The sequence below is a fragment of the Mustela nivalis genome, assembly GCF_964662115.1.
Source record: "Mustela nivalis genome assembly, chromosome: 10".
Classification (NCBI taxonomy): Eukaryota; Metazoa; Chordata; class Mammalia; order Carnivora; family Mustelidae; genus Mustela; species Mustela nivalis.
In genome coordinates this window covers 108892431-108911323 of record NC_139029.1, presented here as the reverse complement: position 1 = coordinate 108911323, position 18893 = coordinate 108892431, and the positions used below count along the sequence as shown (strand labels likewise).

The window sequence follows — 18893 nt, the reverse complement described above, 5'->3', positions numbered from 1 at the left end:
CTGATCTCAGGCTGATTTCGTGGGTGATTGCGGAGTTCTTTGGAAGGTAATCAGCTCACTTAGGGTACAGGTTGAAAGGGTGCCTCCTTCTACTTCCCTGCCATCTTGTCTCTCTCTAGTATAGGCATTTTAACAATGTTTGTTCTTCCAACACATGAGCATGGAATCCTTTTCCATTTCTCTTGTCCTCTTCAATTTTTTTCACAAGTTTTCTATTGTTTTCAGAGTATAGATCCTTTAACTCTTTAGTAAGTTTTATACCCAAGTATCTTAATAATGCATATTCTTTTTTAAAAGATTTTATTTATTTATTTAACAGACAGAGATCACAAGTAGGCAGAGAGGCAGGCAGAGAAAGATAGAGAGGAGATTGTTTTTCAGAGTCCACAGTCTCTCATGGTTCACCTTCCCTTCCAATTTCCCTCAACTCCATTCTCCTCTCTAACTCCCCTTGTCCTCCATGCTACTTGTTATGCTCCACAAATAAGTGAAACCATATGATAATTGACTCTCTCTGCTTGACTTATTTCACTCAGCATAATCTCTTCTAGTCCCATCCATGTTGCTACAAAAATTGGGTATTCTTCCTTTCTGATGGAGGCATAATACTCCATAGTGTATATGGACCACATCTTCCTTATCCATTCGTCCATTGAAGGGCATCTTGGTTCTTTCCACAGTTTGGCAACTGTGGCCATTGCTACTATGAACATTGGGTACAGATGGCCCTTCTTTCCACTGCATCTGCATCTTTGGGGGGAAATACCCAGTAGTGCAATTTCAGGGTCATAGGGAAGTTCTATTTTTAATTTTTTGAGGAATGGAGACATATCTTGAAAGAAGTTGCTGTGGCCAATTTGAAGAGGTTACTGCCTATGTTCTCTAGAATTCTGATGGATTCCTGCCTCACATTGAGGTCCTATATCCATTTTGAGTTTATCTTTGTGTAACAGAATGATTGAGTTTCATTCTTCTACTCATGGCAGTCCAATTTCCCCAGCACCAGTTATTGAAAAGACTGTCTTTTTTCTACTGTATATTTTTTCCTGCTTTGTGAAAGATTATTGACCATAAAGTTGAGGGTCCATGTCTGGGCTCTTTACTCTGTTCCACTGGTCTATGAGTCTGTTTTTATGCCAGTACCATGCTGTCTTGGTGATCACAGCTTTGTAGGAAAGCTTGAAATCAGGCCACGTGATGCCCCCAGGTTTTTTTTTTTTTTTCCAACATTTTCTTAGCAATTTGGGTCTCTTCTTGTTCCATACAAATTTTAGGATTGTTTATTTCAGCTCTTTGAAAAATGCCAGTGGAATTTCTATCAGAATGGCATTGAAAGTATAGGTTGCTCTAGGCAGTATAGACATTTTAACTATGTTTATTCTTCTGATCCATGAGCATGAAATGCTCTTCCATCTTTCTGTGTCTTCTTCAATTGCTTTCTTTAGTGTTCTATAGTTCCTCAAGTACAGATCCTTTACCACTTTGGTTAGGTTTATTCCGAGGTATCTTATGGTTCTTGGTGCTATAGTAAATAGAATCTATTCTCTAATTTTCCTTTCTGTAATTCATCGTTAGTGTATAAGAAAGCAATTGATTTCTGTACATTGATTTTGTATCCTGCCACATTAATGAATTGCTGTATGAGTTCTAGTAGTTTGGGGTGGAGTATTTTGAGTTTTCCATATAAAGTATTATGTCTTCTGTGAAGAGAGAGAGTTTGACTTTTTCATTGCCAATTTGAAAACCTTTTATTTCTCTTTGTTGTCTGATTCCTGTTGCTAGGAATTCTAACACAATGTGAACAAGAGTGGTGAGAGTGGGCATCCTTGTTGTGTTTTCAATCTCAACGGTAAGGCTGTGAGCTTTTTCCCATTGAGGAAGATATTCACTGTGGGTTTTTTATAGATAGATTTTATGAAGTTGAGGAACGTTCCCTCTATCCCTATAATTTGAAGCGTTTTAATTAGGAACGGATGCTGGATTTTGTCAAATGCTTTTTCTGCATCAATTGAGAGGACCATGTGGTTCTTCTCTCTTCTCTTATTGAATTGTTCTGTCCCACTGGTTGATTTGCAAATGTTGAAGCACCCTTGCATCCCATGGATGAATCCCACCTGGTCATGGTGGATAATCTTTTGAATGTGCTGTTGGATCCTGTTTGCTAGGATCTTGTTGAGAATCTTAGCATCCATATTCATCAGGGATATTGGTCTGAAATTCTCCTTGTTGGTGGGATCTTTGTCTGGTTTGGGGGTCAGGGTAATGCTGACTTCATGGAAATAGTCTTGAAATTTTCCTTCTGCTTCAATTTTTTGAAACAGCTTCAGGAGAATAGGTATTATTTCTTCTTTGAAAGTTTGGTAGAATTCTCCAGGGAATCTATCAGGTCCTGGGCTCTTGTTTTTTGGGAGGTTTTTGATCACTGCTTTAATCTCGTTACTAGATATCAGTCTATTAAGGTTGCCAACTTCTTCCTGATTTAGTTTTGGAAGTTTATAGATTCCCAGGAATGCATCCATTTCATCTAGGTTGCTTAACTTATTGGCATATAACTGTTGATAATAATTTCTGATGATTGTATTTCCTTGGTGTCAGTCGTGATCTTTCCTTTATCATTCTTAATTTTATTAATTTGGGTCTTCTGTCTTTTCTTTTGGATCAGTTTAGCCAATGGTTTATTGATCTTATTGATTCTAAGAGCCAGCTTCTAGTTTGTTGATGTGTTCTACTGTATCTCTAGTTTCTATCTCCTTGATCTCTGCTCTCATCTTGATTATTTCCCTTCTTGTGTGTGGGGTTGGCTTAATTTGTTGTTGATTATCCAGTTCCTTAAGGTGTAAAGACAGCTGGTTTATTCAGGATTTTTCAATTTTTTTGAGGGAGTCTTGGATGGCTATGTATTTCCCCCTTAGGGCTGCCTTTGCTGTATCCCATAGGTTTTGGACCGAGGTGTCATCATTCTCATTGATTTCCATGTATTGTTTAAGTTCTTCTTTGATTTCCTGGTTGATCCAAGCATTCTTAAGTAAGGTAGTCTTTAGCTTCCAGGTGTTTGAATTCTTTCCAAACTTTTTCTTTTGGTTGAATTCCAGTTTCAAAGCATTGTGATCTGAGAATATGCAGGGAGTAATCTAAATCTTTTGGTATCAGTTGACTTCTGATTTGTGACCCAGTATGTGGTCTATTCTGGAGAATGTTCCAGGCACTTGAGAAGAATGAGTATTCTGTTTTTTTAGGGTGGAATGTTCTGTACAGGACCATGAAGTCCATCTGTTCCAATGTGTCATTCAACGCTCTTGTTTCTTCATTGATTTTCTGCTTGGATGATCTATTACTGAGAGTGGCATATTAAGATCCCTACTATTAATGTGTTCATTACAATATGACTCTTTATTTTGATTAACAGTTGTCCTAAGTAGTTGACTGCACACGTATTGGGGGAATAAATATTTATAATTGCTAGATCTTCTTTGGTGGATAGATCCTTTAAGAATGATGTAGTGTTCTTTGTCTCTCACTACAGTCCTTAGTTTAAAATCTAAGTTAATCTGTATGTAAGGCATTTCTTCTCCCTAACTGCTTTCCAGAGCTCCTGTCTAAAATTATGATTCATCATTTTCACAATCAGGTGTCTCAAGGTCTTTCTAGATTCTATGATCTTGGGGAGAGACTTTTCTGCCTCTTGGACATGACTGCTTGTTCCATTCCTCAGACTGGGAAAATTTTCATGAAGATTTTGTTCAACTATATTCTCTAGTCTTCTTATTTCTCCTCCCCCTCAGGGATTTCAATAATTTTGATGTTGAAACGTTTCATGGTGTCATTATTTTCCCTAATTCTGTTTTCGTGGTTTCTTAGTTGTTTTTCCCAGGCCTCCTCCTTATCTTTTTTCTCTATCAGTTTGTCCTCTAGATCACTAATTCTATCTTCTGCCTCAGTTACCCTAGCTGCTAGAGAAATTAGATTAGATTGGAACTCATTGATAGCATTCTTAACTTTTTCCCTGGTGGCTTTCACTTCTGCCCTAACCGATTACATGTTGTCATTAATGGTTTCTCCAACCTAGCCATTGCCTGGATAATTGTTAGCCATTGCCTGGATAATTGAAATTCCCTTTCCAACATACTGTTTATGTCCATATGCAACAGCTGTGATAGATAGGGCACAGTCTCTTAATTTTTCTTCTGTTGGGCAATCCTCTTCCTAGTCATTTTGGTGATAAATGACTGAAGTGATGTGTAACTGAATGTCTCAACTGTTATCCAGGCAAGGTGCACCTTGGAGTGCTTCTGAGAAATCAGGTGTCTCTACCAAAAAGAAAGAAGAAAGAAAAAGAGAGACAAAGAGAGAGATAGGGGAAGAAGAAGAAGAAGAAGAAGAAGAAGAAGAAGAAGAAGAAGAAGAAGAAGAAGAAGGAGGAGGAGGAGGAGGAGAAGGAGGAGGAGGAGGAGGAGGAGGAAAGAAGACCAGCCAGAATGGGCCCAAAGGTAAGATTTATAAGATATACAAACAAAAATGGAAAAACAAAAAGACCAACAAAAGTAAATGACAAGAAAATAAAAAAGAACCCAGCCAAAATGAAGCCCAAGCATAAGATTATGTAATGCCACAACAAAAACAAATACACAGAAACACTGAGAGAAGAAAAAGATAGGATGTTGGTTATAAATTCTCAGTGTGGGGAAGGAAGGTTGGGTGTATCTTGCTATCTTTGCTAAAGGACTCAACTTTGCTGAATAAAGGGGATTAAAACTGGTTTATATTTTACCGTGAAGCTTATCTCTATATGAATTTTAAAAGAAAATAGAAAGCAAAAGAAAAACACATATGTGATGAGGTTTTAGAATATTAGTGAGGTTCAGTGGGGTGAGGTCCAGAGCTGATGACCAAGGAAGAGTTCTTGAGACATCTTTGGTGCAAAATGGTGGTTTTATTAAAGTATGGGGACAGGACCCATGGGGAGAAAGAGTTGCTGCTATGGGGTTATGAGGGGTGGCAGGTTATGTAAGATGGGGTTGGGGAGGGGGAGGTAAGGGGTTGGGGAGGGCCAGGTCCCACTGGCAAAGGGGAGGTTTTTCAATAATACTTTTATATGCTAAAGAGGACCTACAAGATACTGGAGTCCTTGAGGCCTTGCCAATGTCAATGTCCTTTTTCCCTCTAGCAAGGTATTAACATTAAGCTAGGTGGGAGATTCCTAAAGAATGACACAAATGTCCCACCCAGGAGTGGGGGTGGGGGTGGGGGAAGTTTTCAGGATGGCAGCTTTTGCTTTGTTCTCAGCCATCCTTCTGTTCCCTCATAATATGTATCAAAAAAGTTCAAGTTTAAAGGTTATTATGTATTGGACCTCTTGTTGTGATGATAAATAAATTAAAAAATTTAAAAAAGTTAAAAAGAATGAGAATAGTGGGAAAGAATTAAGGATAAAAGTTGTATTTATGAAGAATACAGGTTTTAGGGCAATACTGTCCTAGCTTAATATCTTCTTTTCCCCCTATATTGGGGTTTTACAGTTTTATGCAGACCCTGTGGTGATTTTACTCTCCCACTTTTTTTTGGCTGGCTTTCTGGGGGAGGTGCCTGCTGCCTTTTTTTTCAGGCAGTCTTGCTTGGGTTGAGTCCTCTTGCCTCCTATCAAGGGGCTGGGCTCTGAGAAAACAGGTTTTTCAGGCTTTTGTGGAAATGCCCCCCACCGCCAGCCTTGGTGGCTTTTGGTGGTTTGAAGCAAACTGCACCCAGACCTCTGTCACAGAGAGAATCCTCAGTCTGTTCCCCTTTGGGTGGTCCAGAGCACATATATTCCCCCTTTGCTGTCTCCCACTGGCAAAGCATGTCCCCAGCCACCATTTCAGGGGGTGCAGGAGCTCCCACTTGTCTCTGCATCCCAGTACCACTAAAATTGTGAGCAATATTGGCCCAGGGAGCCTGCTTCAAGTGACTGCCTTTCCTGGGCTGCTGTCTGAGCAGGTCCAGACAGCTGGAGAGATCCCAACCAGAGACAGTGCACTGAGATTTTCAAGTTGGCCCTGGCTAGGAGTGTGCAGGTTTGGCTGGTCCTAGAGACCACTGGTTAGCACCTGCACGGACCTCTTTCAGGGGAAGGCGTGGAGCGCAACTCAGGCCTCAAATGTGCAGCACATGTGCAGAGTGCAAAAAGCTGTGGTTCTAGAGAGCACCGGTTGGCATCCACCAAGGCTCTCTCATGCATTGGCGGTTCAGGGATCACAACCTGGAGGCTTTGCCACTCTCTCTGGCATGGTGCCTGTGGTGGCTGTTCTGGTTCTGTGGGCTTAACACTGTGCCTGTGACCGCCCGATTCCACCAGTTGCCCCATAAGATCTTTTGCTCTTTTAGAGTGCTTTTAACTAGACTCCAAGTTAATGTTGGTCCCCAATCACAGGACACTCTCATATTGGGGTATTACTTTCCAATGGGTCGCTTCTGGTGACTCCCTCCCCCTTCTGTTTATCCTGGGATATCAGTCTGATCTCACTCACTCTCTACTGCTTTAAGTCACTTCTGGCATCATCTGCCCCCTTAGATATCCAGAAGTGTATAATCCTACATCCCAGGCTGCTTTCCTGGGTGTTCAGAGTGTTCTGGTAGATAATCAGCTCACTTTAGGGGACCGGTTGAAACAGCATCTCCTTCTTCTCTGCCATCTTGCCCCCAATGCCAATACCTATTCCTTTTTTATTTTTAATTTTTAAAGATTTTTATTTATTTATTTGACAGAGATCACAAGTAGGCAGAGAGGCAGGCAGAGAGAAAAGGGGAAGTAGGCTCCCCACTGAGCAGGGAGCCCAATGCAGGGCTTGATCCCAGGACCCTGGGATCATGACCTGAGCTGAAGGCAGAGGCTTTAACCCACTGAGCCACCCAGGCACTCCACCAATACTTTAAAAAAAATTATGTTCAATTAGCCAACATACACTTATTTTTCTGAAGCTGTCTCAAAATATAGAAATGGAAGGAAAACTTCCAAACTCATTCTATGAGGCCAGCATTACTTTGATCCCCAAACCAGACAAAGACCCCACCAAAATGGAGAATTATAGGTTAATATCCCTGATGAACATGGATGCAAATTTTCACCAAGATACTAGCTAATAGGCTCCAGTAGTACATTAAAAGCACTATTCACCACAACCAAGTGGGATTTATTCCTGGGCTGCAAGGGTGGTTCAACACCTGCAAATTGATCAACATCATACACTGCATTAATAAGAAAAAGAGAAAGAATCATATGATCTTTTCAATAGATGTAGAAAAAGAATTTGACAAAATCCTTTCTTGTTAAAAGTTCTCCATATGTAGCGATGGAGAAAACATACCTCAATATCATAAAAACCGTATATGAAAAACCCACAGTGAGTGTCTTCCTCAACAGGTAAAACCTGAGATCTTTCCCCATGAGGTCAGGAACATGACAGGGATGTCCATTCTTACCACTGTGGTTCAACATTATACTGGTCTTAGTCTCAGCAATTACACAAGAAAAAGAAATAAAGGTATCAAAATCAGCAAAGAAGAAGTCAAAATTTCATTCTTCACAGACAACATAAAATTGTATGTAAAGAACCCAAAACACTCCACCCAAGAATTGCTAGAATTGAAACAGTAATTCAGGAAAGGAAATTCTGATATAAAATCATAAGAAGTCTGTTTCGTTTCTATACACTAACAATGAGACATAAGAAAGAGAAATCAAGGAATTAATCCAGTTTACCATTGCATTGAAAACCATAAGATACCTAGGAATGAACCTAACCAAAGTAGTAAACTATCTGTACTCTGAAAACTATAGAAAACATAATAAAGAAACTGAGGAAGACACAAAGATCTAGAAAAATATTCCATGCTCATGGATTGGAAGAAAAAAATATTGTTAAAATGCTTATGCTACTCAAACGAATCTACACATTCAGTGCAATACCTATCAAAATACCACTGGCATTTTTTCACAGAGCTAAGCCAAACTATCTAAAATTATATGGAACCAGAAAAGACCCTGAATAGCCAGAAGCATGTTCAAAAAGAAAGCCAAAGTGGAGGCATCACAATTCTGGACTTTAAGCTGTATTACAAAGCCACAAACTCAAGACAGTATGGGACTGGCACAAAAACAGACACGTTGATCAATGGAACAGAATGGAGAACCCAGAAGTGGACCATCAACCTATGGTCAGCTAATCTTTGATAAAGCAGGAAAGAATATTCAATGGAAAAATGACAGTTTCTTCAACAAATGATGTGGGAAATTGGACAGCTGCATGTGGAATAATGAAACAGGACCACTTTCTTACAACATGCATAAAAATAAGCTCAAAATGGTTGAAAGACTTCAATGTGAGACAGGAATCCATCAAAATCCTAGAGGAGAACACAGGTGGCAAGCTCTTTGACATCAGCCTCATAAACCTCTTACTAAACAGGTCTCCAAAGACACAAGAAAGCAAAATGAACTATTGGGTCTTCCTCAAGGTAAAAATTTTGCACAGCAAAGGAAACAGTTAACAAAATTAAAAGACAACCTATGGACTCTGACAAACAATCTGAGGGTTTTGAAGGGGTAGGGGGTGGGAGGTTGGGGTACCAGGGGGTGGGTATTATAGAGGGCACGAATTGCATGGAGCACTGGGTGTGGTGCAAAAATAATGAATACTGTTATGCTGAAAATAAATAAAACAATTAAAAAATTAAAAGAAAAAGACAACCTATGGAATGGGAGAAAATACTTGCAAATGTCTTAACAGATAAAGGGCTAGTATCCAAAATGTATAAGGAACTTATCAAATTCAGAACCCAAAAAACAAATCCAGTCAAGAAATGGGTGAAGACATGAACAGACATTCCTCCAAAGAAGACATACAAATGACCTACAGATATATAAAGAAATGTTCCACATCACTCAGTATCAGCGAAATACAAATCAAAACCGCAATGAGATGCTACCTCACACATGTGAGAATCGTTAGAATTAATAACTCAGGAAACAACAGGTGTTGGTAAGGATGTAGAGAAAGGGAAACTATCTTACACTGCTGGTGGGAATGCAAGCTGGTGCAGCCACTCTGAGAACAGTCTGGAGGATCCTCAAAAAGTTAAAACTAGAGATATCCCATGACCCAGCAGTTGCACTCCTAGGTATTTATCCAAAATACGTATGCAATGATCTGAAGGGACACCTGCACCCTAACGTTTATAGCTGGATAAGCTATTTAAATGGATTTTAAATAAAAAATTAAAAAATATAATTTGATGAGCACTGGGTGATATATGCAACTAATGAATCATTGAACACTACATCAGAAACTAATATATGTTGGCTAACTGAACATAATAGTAATAAAAAAAGAAAGATAACTCTCAGGTTATATTGGAGTCTTGAGTCCAGAACAAACTTGAGATCCACCCCCCCAACAAAAAAAAAGGAAAAGAAAAATCTTATCATATAGTATATGTTGGCTAATTGAATGTAATAAAAAAAAGAAATAGAACGAGGAAGATGATAGTGATAAAAGCGGAAATTGGGGACGCCTGGGTGGCTCAGTTGGTTGAGCAGCTGCCTTCAGCTCAGGTCATGATCCCAGCATCCTGGGATCGAGTCCCACATCGGGCCCCTTGCTCGTCAGGGAGCCTGCTTCTCCCTCTGCCTCTGCCTGCTATTCTGTCTGCCTGTGCTCGCTCTCTCTCTCTGATAAATAAATAAAATCTTAAAAAAAAAAAAAAGCGGAAATTGATGGAGAAAACTTCTGTTTCACAAATCCATGAACATTCTTTTAAAAGGATAATAACATTAATAAAAGAAGAAAAACCAAAAATGACTTTAAAGAATAGTAAAAAAATCTTGCACAAATAAGTATCAGTAAACTAATGCTTTCAAAATAGAGTACTATGAGCAAATAAATAATACTAAAGTTGAATGGATACTTTTAAAAATAAAGTTTGGTTATCTGTATTATATTTGAATTTGATAATTTCAAAAGACATGACAATGTTCAGAGTTGAATGGATACTTTTCTCAGAAAATATAAACCACCAAAATTTGCCCAGGAAATTTTTTGTGATTCTTTTTGATTATTTCAAGCATGAAAGATTGACTATTTCAAACTCTCCAAAGCAGGAAGCCCCGTGTGTTTCCCCATAAACTTTTTTTTTTCATTTTTCATTTTAGTTTTTATTAAAATTCTGGTTTCTTGGCTTGAGTATGCCTAATACTTGAATGAGATCTGCTAAATCTTCAAGAAATCCACATTTTATATGAACCATTTCACTGCACAGGGAAGAATGGAAATTTCCCAACCAACTGTATCAGGTTAGTATAACCTTGATATGAAAATTAGATAATGAAAGCTCAAGAAAAGAAAATGATACTAATCCAAAGGGTACATGCACCCTGATGTTTATAGCAGCATTATCTACAATAGCCAAATTATGGAAACAGCCCATGTCAATTGATTAATAGATAAAGACGTGTATACCTAATCCCCCACTTCCCTCCCATGGTTTGTCTCCCACTCCGATTTCCCCCAATTTACTTTTCCTATCCTTCTCCTAATGTTCTCTGTGTTATTATTTATGCTTCACAAATAAGTGAAACCATATGATAATTGACTCTCTCTGCTTGACTTATCTCACTCAGCATAATCTCCACTGGGTGTGGTGCATAAACAATGAATGTTGGAAGACTGAAAAAATAAAATAAAATTTGGAGATGGTTCTTCAAAAAAAATATGTGATATATATACGTATATATATTGGTAGGAAATCATGGGGCACCTGGGTGTTTCAGTTGTTAAGTGGTTGCCTTCAGCTCAGGTCATGATCGTTGGGGTCCTGGGATGGAGCCCCGCATTAAGCCCCACATTGTGCTCCTATTCAGCGGGAAGCCTGCTTCTCCCTCTCCCACTCCCTCTGCTTGTGTTCTCACTGTGTCTCTCTCTATCAAATAAATAAATAAAGTCGTCAAACTGCAGAAAGAACCAAGATGAAGACAACCATTTGTTTTCAACAGACAAATGGATAAGGAAGATGTGGTCCATATACACTATGGAGTATTATGCCTCCATCAGAAAGGAAGAACACCCAACTTTTGTAGCAACATGGATGGGACTGGAAGAGATTATGCTGAGTGAAATAAGTCAAGCAGAGAAAACCAATTATCATGTGGTTTCACTTATTTGTGGAGCATAAGAAATAGTATGGAGGACATGGGGAGATGAAGAGGAGAAGGGAGCTGGGGGAAATTAGAGGGGGAGACAAACCATGAGAGACTATGGACTCTGAAAAACAACCTGAAAGTTTTGAAGGGGTAGGGGTTGGAGGTTGGGGGAGGCTGGTGGTGGGTATTATGGAGGGCACGTATTGCATGGAACACTGGGTGTGGTACATAAACAATGAATTCTGGTACACTGAAAAGAAATTTAAAAAATTTTAAAAAAGAAGGAAATCTTGACATTTGCAACATGGATAGAACTACAGAGTATATTGCTAAGCAAAGTACGTCAGTCAGAAGAAGACAAATACCACATGATTTCACTCACATGTGGTATTTAAGAAAGCAAATGAGCAAAGGGGAAAAAAGAGATGCAATTAAAAAAATCAGACTCTTAACTATAGAGAACAAACTAATGATTACCAGAATGGAAGTGGGTGTGGGTGTGAGGATGGGTTAAATAGGTGATGGGGATTAAGGAAGGCACTTAGTGAACCCTAGGTGTTGTATGAAAATGTTCAGTCACTATGTTTTACACCTGAAACTAATATTATACTCTATGTTTACTAAATAGAATTTAAATAAAAACTTTTAAAATAATTAAAAGATTAAAAAAGGAAAGCTATAGATCAATTTCACTATGAATACAGGAATGAAAATATCCTTTATTTTAATTTTTTATTTAAGAAAGTTTTTTTCAGAGGTGCAAAGATCCTAATAAAGTACTAGCATATTGAATCTAGAGAGTATCAAAAGTATTTCATAAAGACTAGATAAAGTTTACCAGATTATTGCCAGATCCGTTCAACCTTTGAAAATCAATTAATATAGTTCATAAAATAAATTGGAAAAAATAAAAAAGGAGGCCATCCCTAAAATTATCTCAATAAATTATGACAGATGCTGGCAAGGATGCAGAGAAAAGGGAACCCTCCTACACTGTTGGTGGGAATGCAAGCTGGTGCAGCCACTCTGGAAAACAGCATGGATGTTCCTCAAAATGTTGAAAATAGAACTGCCCTATGACCCAGCAATTGCACTACTGGGTATTTACCCTAAAGATACAAACGTAGTGATCCAAAGGGGCACGTGCACTCGAATGTTGATAGCAGCAATGTCCACAATAGCAAAACTATGGAAAGAACCTAGATGTCCATCAACAGATGAATGGATCAAGAAGATGTGGTATATATACACAATGGAATACTATGCAGCCATCAAAAGAAATGAAATCTTGCCATTTGCGACAACATGGATGGAACTAGAGCGTATCATGCTTAGCAAAATAAGTCAAGTAGAGAAAGACCACTGGGAGAAAGGGGGTGGGATTATGGACATTGGGGAGGGTATGTGCTTTGGTGAGTGCTGTGAAGTGTGTAAACCTGGCGATTCACAGACCTGTACCCCTGGGGATAAAAATATATGTTTATAAAAAATAAAAAATTAAAAAAAAAAGAAAAAAGAAAAATGCATTTGGTAAAATTCAAAACACATTTTTAAAAAGGTTTTATTTATTTATTTGGGGTGGGGGAGAGAGAGAAAACACAAGCAGGGAGGAGAGGGAGAAGCACACTCCCTACTGAACTGGCAACTCGACATGGTGCCCAAACCCCAGGACCTGGGATTATGATCTGAGCTGAAGGCAGACACTTAATCATCAGACGCTTAACCCAGGTCCCTCAAAATTCACTTGTGATAAAAATTGTCAGTAAACCAGGAATAAAATAAAAACTTCTTTAACCTGATAGTTTATTTAACAGAAACTTATAGCAAATATTGTACTAAATTATAGAAATACAGCATTGATAATACAAGTATGTTTGTTATCACTATTAATATTTCATAGTCCTAACCAGTGAGGAATGAAGTAGCAATTCCATTTCTGGATAGAAACCCCCCCAAAATTGAAAGCAGGGTCTTGAAGAGATAATTGCACAACTATAGTCATAGTGACATTTTTCACAATAGCCAAAAATATGGAAACAATGCAAATGCCCAAAGACAGATGAACTAATAAACAAGAATAGTATATAATACAATGGAACTTTATTCAACCATAGAAAGGAATGAAATACTCACATATACTATGACATGGATGAACCTTGAAAACATACTGAGTGAAATAAGCCAGACACAAAATGACAAATATTGTATGATTCCACTTATTTGAGATACCTAGAGCAGTTAAATTTATAGTGGCAGAAAATTGAATTAGTTACTAGGGACTGGAAGTAAGGAGAATGGGTAGTTATTTTTTCATGTGTATAGAGTTTCAGTTTAGGAGAATGAAAAAGTTCTGGGGTTGGACCGGAGTGATGGCTACACACAATGTGAATGTACTGATGCCAATGAATAATATGTCTAAAAAAAGTTAAAATGGTAAATTTAATATCATGTGTATTTCACTACAAAAAAAAAGAGGAGGCGGAGGAGTCAAGATGGCGGAGAAGTAGCAGGCTGCGACTACTTCAGCTAGCCGGAGATCAGCTAGATAGCTTATCTAAAGATTGCAAACACCTGAAAATCCATCGGCAGATTGAAGAGAAGAAGAACAGCAATTCTGGAAACAGAAAAACAACCACTTTATGAAAGGTAGGACCGGTGGAGAAGTGAATCCAAAGCAACGGGAAGATAGACCCCGGGGGGAGGGGCCGGCTCCCGGCAAGCGGCGGAGCAACCGCGCACAAAATCAGGACTTTTAAAAGTCTGTTCTGCTGAGGGACATCGCTCCAGAGGCTACCCGGGGTGAAGCCCACATGGGGTCAGCATGGCCTCAGGTCCCGCAGGGTCACAGAAGGATCAGGGGTGTCTGAGTGTCGCAGACCTTGTGGGTATTGGAACGGGAAAGCTGGCTACAGGGACAGAACCGACAGTAAGCTCACAGCTTGGTGTTACCTTGAACTGGTCGCAGGCCCGGTGAGCTCGGAGCACGGCCGGAGGTTGGGCAGACGGGAGTGACTGAGCGCTGTTCTCTGAGTGCGCACTGAGGAGTGCGGCCCTGGGCTCTTGGCTCCTCCGGGCAGGAGACCAGGAGGCCGCCATTTGTATTCCCATCATCCGGAACTCTACGGAAAGCGCTCAGGGAACAAAAGCTCCTGAAAGCAAACCCGAGCAGATTACTCACCCCGGCCCCTGATAAGGGCTGTGCAATTCCGCCTGGGGCAAAGACACTTGAGAATCACTACAACAGGCCCCTCCCCCAGAAGATCAACAAGAAATCCAGCGGAGACCAAGTTCACCTACCAAGGAGTGCGGTTTCAATACCAAGGAGAGCAGCAGAATTCCAGAGGAGGAGAAAGCAAAGCACAGAACTCATGGCTTTTCCCTGTGATTTTTTTTAGTCTTGCAGTTAATTTAATTTTTTTCTTTTTCATTTTTTGTTTTTTTTTCTCGCCTTCTAGTAAAATTTTTTTTAACTTTTACCTTTTTCTTTTTTAACGTTTTTTAACTAGTTTATCGAATATATATATTTTTTCTTTTTTATATTTTTCTTTTTTGTTTTTTTTTTAATTCTTTTCTTTTCTTTTTTCTTTTTTTTTTTCTTTCTTCCTTTTTGAACCTCTATTTATCCCCTTTCTCCCCCCTAACGATTTGGGATCTCTACTAATTGGGTTAAAGCATATTTTCCTGGGGTTGTTGCCACCCTTTTAGTATTTTACTTGCTCCTTCATATACTCTTATCTGGACAAAATGACAAGACGGAAAAATTCAACACAAAAAAAAGAACAAGAGGCAGTACCAAAGGCTAGGGACCTAATCAATACAGACATTGGTAATATGTCAGATCTAGAGTTCATAATGACAATTCTCAAGGTTCTAGCCAGGCTCGAAAAAGGCATGGAAGATATTAGAGAAACCCTCTCGAGAGATATAAAAGCCCTTTCTGGAGAAATAAAAGAACTAAAATCTAACCAAGTTGAAATAAAAAAAGCTATTAATGAGGTGCAATCAAAAATGAGGCTCTCACTGCTAGGATAAATGAGGCAGAAGAAAGAATTAGTGATATAGAAGATCAAATGACAGAGAATAAAGAAGCTGAGCAAAAGAGGGACAAACAGCTACTGGACCACGAGGGGAGAATTCGAGAGATAAGTGACAGCATAAGACGAAACAACATTAGAATAATTGGGATTCCAGAAGAAGAAGAAAGAGAGAAGGGAGCAGAAGGTATACTGGAGAGAATTATTGGGGAGAATTTCCCCAATATGGCAAAGGGAACGAGCATCAAAATTCAGGAGGTTCAGAGAATGCCCCTCAAAATCAATAAGAATAGGCCCACACCCTGTCACCTAATAGTAAAATTTACAAGTCTCAGTGACAAAGAGAAAATCCTGAAAGCAGCCCGGGAAAAGAAGTCTGTAACATACAATGGTAAGAATATTAGATTGGCAGCTGACTTATCCACAGAGACCTGGCAGGCCAGAAAGAGCTGGCATGATATTTTCAGAGCAGTAAACGAGAAAAACATGCAGCCAAGAATACTCTATCCAGCTAGGCTATCATTGAAAATAGAAGGAGAGATTAAAAGCTTCCAGGACAAACAACAACTGAAAGAATTTGCAAACACCAAACCAGCTCTACAGGAAATCTTGAAAGGGGTCCTCTAAGCAAAGAGAGAGCCTACAAGTGGTAGATCAGAAAGGAACAGCGACCATATACAGTAACAGTCACCTTACAGGCAATGCAATGGCACAAAATTCATATCTCTCAATAGTTACCCTGAATGTTAATGGGCTAAATGTCCCTGTCAAAAGACACAGGGTATCAGAATGGATAAAAAAACAAAACCCATCTATATGTTGCATCCAAGAAACTTATTTTAAGTCTGAAGACACCTCCAGATTTAAAGTGAGAGGGTGGAAAAGAATTTACCATGCTAATGGACATCAGAAGAAAGCAGGGTTGGCAATCCTTATATCAGATCAATTAGATTTTAAGCCAAAGACTATAATAAGAGATGAGGAAGGACACTATATCATACTCAAAGGGTCTGTCCAACAAGAAGATCTAACAATTTTAAATATCTATGCCCCCAACATGGGAGCAGCCAACTATATAAACCAATTAATAACAAAATCAAAGAAACACATCAACAATAATACAATAATATTAGGGGACTTTAACACTCCCCTCACTGAAATGGACAGATCATCCAAGAAAAGATCAGCAAGGGTATAAAGGCCTTAAACGACACACTGGACCAGATGGACATCACAGATATATTCAGAACATTTCATCCCAAAGCAACAGAATACACATTCTTCCCTAGTGCACATGGAACATTCTCCAGAATAGTTCACATCCTTGGTCCTAAATCAGGACTCAACCGGTATCAAAAGATTGGGATCATTCCCTGCATATTTTCAGACCACAATGCTCTAAAGCTAGAACTCAGCCACAAAAGGAAGTTTGGAAATAACCCAAATACATGGAGACTAAACATCATCCTTCTAAAGAATGAATGGGTCAACTGGGAAATTAAAGAAGAATTGAAAAAAATCATGGAAACAAATGATAATGAAAATACAACGGTTCAAAATCTGTCGGACACAACAAAGGCAGTCCTGAGAGGAAAATATATAGCGGTACAAGCCTTTCTCAAGAAACAAGAAAGGTCTCAGGTACACAACCTAACCATACAGCTAAAGGAGCTGGAGAAAGAACAAGAAAGAAACCCTAAACCCAGCAGGAGAAGAGAAATCATAAAGATCAGAGCAGAAATCAATGAAACAGAAACCAAAAAGACAATAGAGCAAATCAATGAAACTAGGAGCTGGTTCTTTGAAAGAATTAATAAAATTGATACACGCCTGGCCCGACTTATCAAAAAGAAGAGAGAAAGGACCCAAATAAATAAAATCATGAATGAAAGAGGAGAGATCACAACTAACACCAAAGAAATACAAACTATTATAAGAACATACTATGAGCAACTCTACGGCAATAAATTTGACAATCTGGAAGAAATGGATGCATTCCTAGAAACATATAAACTACCACAACTGAACCAGGAAGAAATAGAAAGCCTGAACAGACCCATAACCAGTGAGGAGATTGAAACAGTCATTAAAAATCTCCAAACAAACAAAAGCCCAGGGCCAGACGGCTTCCCGGGGGAATTCTACCAAACATTTAAAGAAGAACTAATTCCTATTCTCCTGAAACTGTTCCAAAAAATAGAAATGGAAGGAAAACTTCCAAACTCATTTTATGAGGCCAGCATCACCTTGATCCCAAAACCAGACAAGGATCCCACCAAAAAAGAGAGCTATAGACCAATATCCTTGATGAACACAGATGCGAAAATACTCAACAAAGTACTAGCCAATAGGATTCAACAGTACATTAAAAAGATTATTCACCACGACCAAGTGGGATTTATTCCAGGGCTGCAGGTTGGTTCAACATCCGCAAATCAGTCAATGTGATACAGCAATTGCACTACTGGGTATTTACCCTAAAGATACAAACGTAGTGATCCAAAGGGGCACGTGCACTCGAATGTTGATAGCAGCAATGTCCACAATAGCAAAACTATGGAAAGAACCTAGATGTCCATCAACAGATGAATGGATCAAGAAGATGTGGTATATATACACAATGGAATACTATGCAGCCATCAAAAGAAATGAAATCTTGCCATTTGCGACAACATGGATGGAACTAGAGCGTATCATGCTTAGTGCAATAAGTCAAGCAGAGAAAGACAACTATCATATGATCTCCCTGATATGAGGAAGTGGTGATGCAACACGGGGGCTTAAGTGGGTAGGAGAAGAATAAATGAAACAAGATGGGATTGGGAGGGAGACAAACCATAAATGACTCTTAATCTCACAAAACAAACTGAGGGTTGCTGGGGGGAGGCGGTTTGGGTGAAGGGGGTGGGATTATGGACATTGGGGAGGGTATGTGCTTTGGTGAGTGCTGTGAAGTGTGTAAACCTGGTGATTCACAGACCTGTACCCCTGGGGATAAAAATATATGTATATTAAAAAAAAAAACCAATAAACCTAATACTTCTGCATGTGAAAAAAAAAAAGAATTCTTGCATCTAATAAAGCGAACTGCATGTCAAAAAAAAAAACCCTAATTTTTCAGTTTAGGGATTTTTAAATACAAGATATATAAGATGATTAAATTAGTAACAACTTTCCTAGCACTTCCAGATTTTAGTAGAACTTTTCCGAGAGCATTATTTTAAAAAGTGGATAATACCATGTATTTCCTTAAATGAATTTTAACATATACTAGATTTAATTTTCATAATTTCTCTATATATTTTGACATTTAAATATTTAGATAATTATACTTAAGTGAAATCAGTGTTTGCCATAACTTTTTGTAACAGTACCTCCCCATTTGTGAGGTCTTTATTTTTATTCAAATCTTGCTTGGCTGTAGAACATTTTAAAGTTATTTTAACAGCAAGGGAAAATGGGCAGTAAAGTAAATCTTGAGTGAATAAGAAAATCATCTTCAGAATTTTGATTATTATTCTCATTGCTCTTTTTTCCTGTTTTTAATGGTTCATTACAAAAATGTAACTCATTTATCTTGAATAGATTTTGATCTATAATGGGAGGAATATATTTATATTGTTTTATTTGTCTTCAAATAGCAAAACAGTTTTTTTAGTTTCTTTTCCCATCGACTACTAACTCCTCCTTTT

The 18893-nt window shown here is 38.6% G+C and overlaps 1 long non-coding RNA gene across 2 annotated transcripts in view; it reads left to right on the top strand.

Moving 5' to 3' along the window:
- The first annotated feature begins 4422 nt into the window (after nucleotides 1–4422).
- LOC309842019 overlaps nucleotides 4423–18893 on the top strand; it is a 32552-nt gene continuing 18081 nt past the window's right edge. For both annotated transcript variants that reach the window (XR_014299451.1, XR_014299452.1), the window contains exon 1: nucleotides 4423–4487. This is a non-coding gene — a long non-coding RNA (uncharacterized lncRNA). The remainder of the gene's footprint in view (nucleotides 4488–18893) is intronic.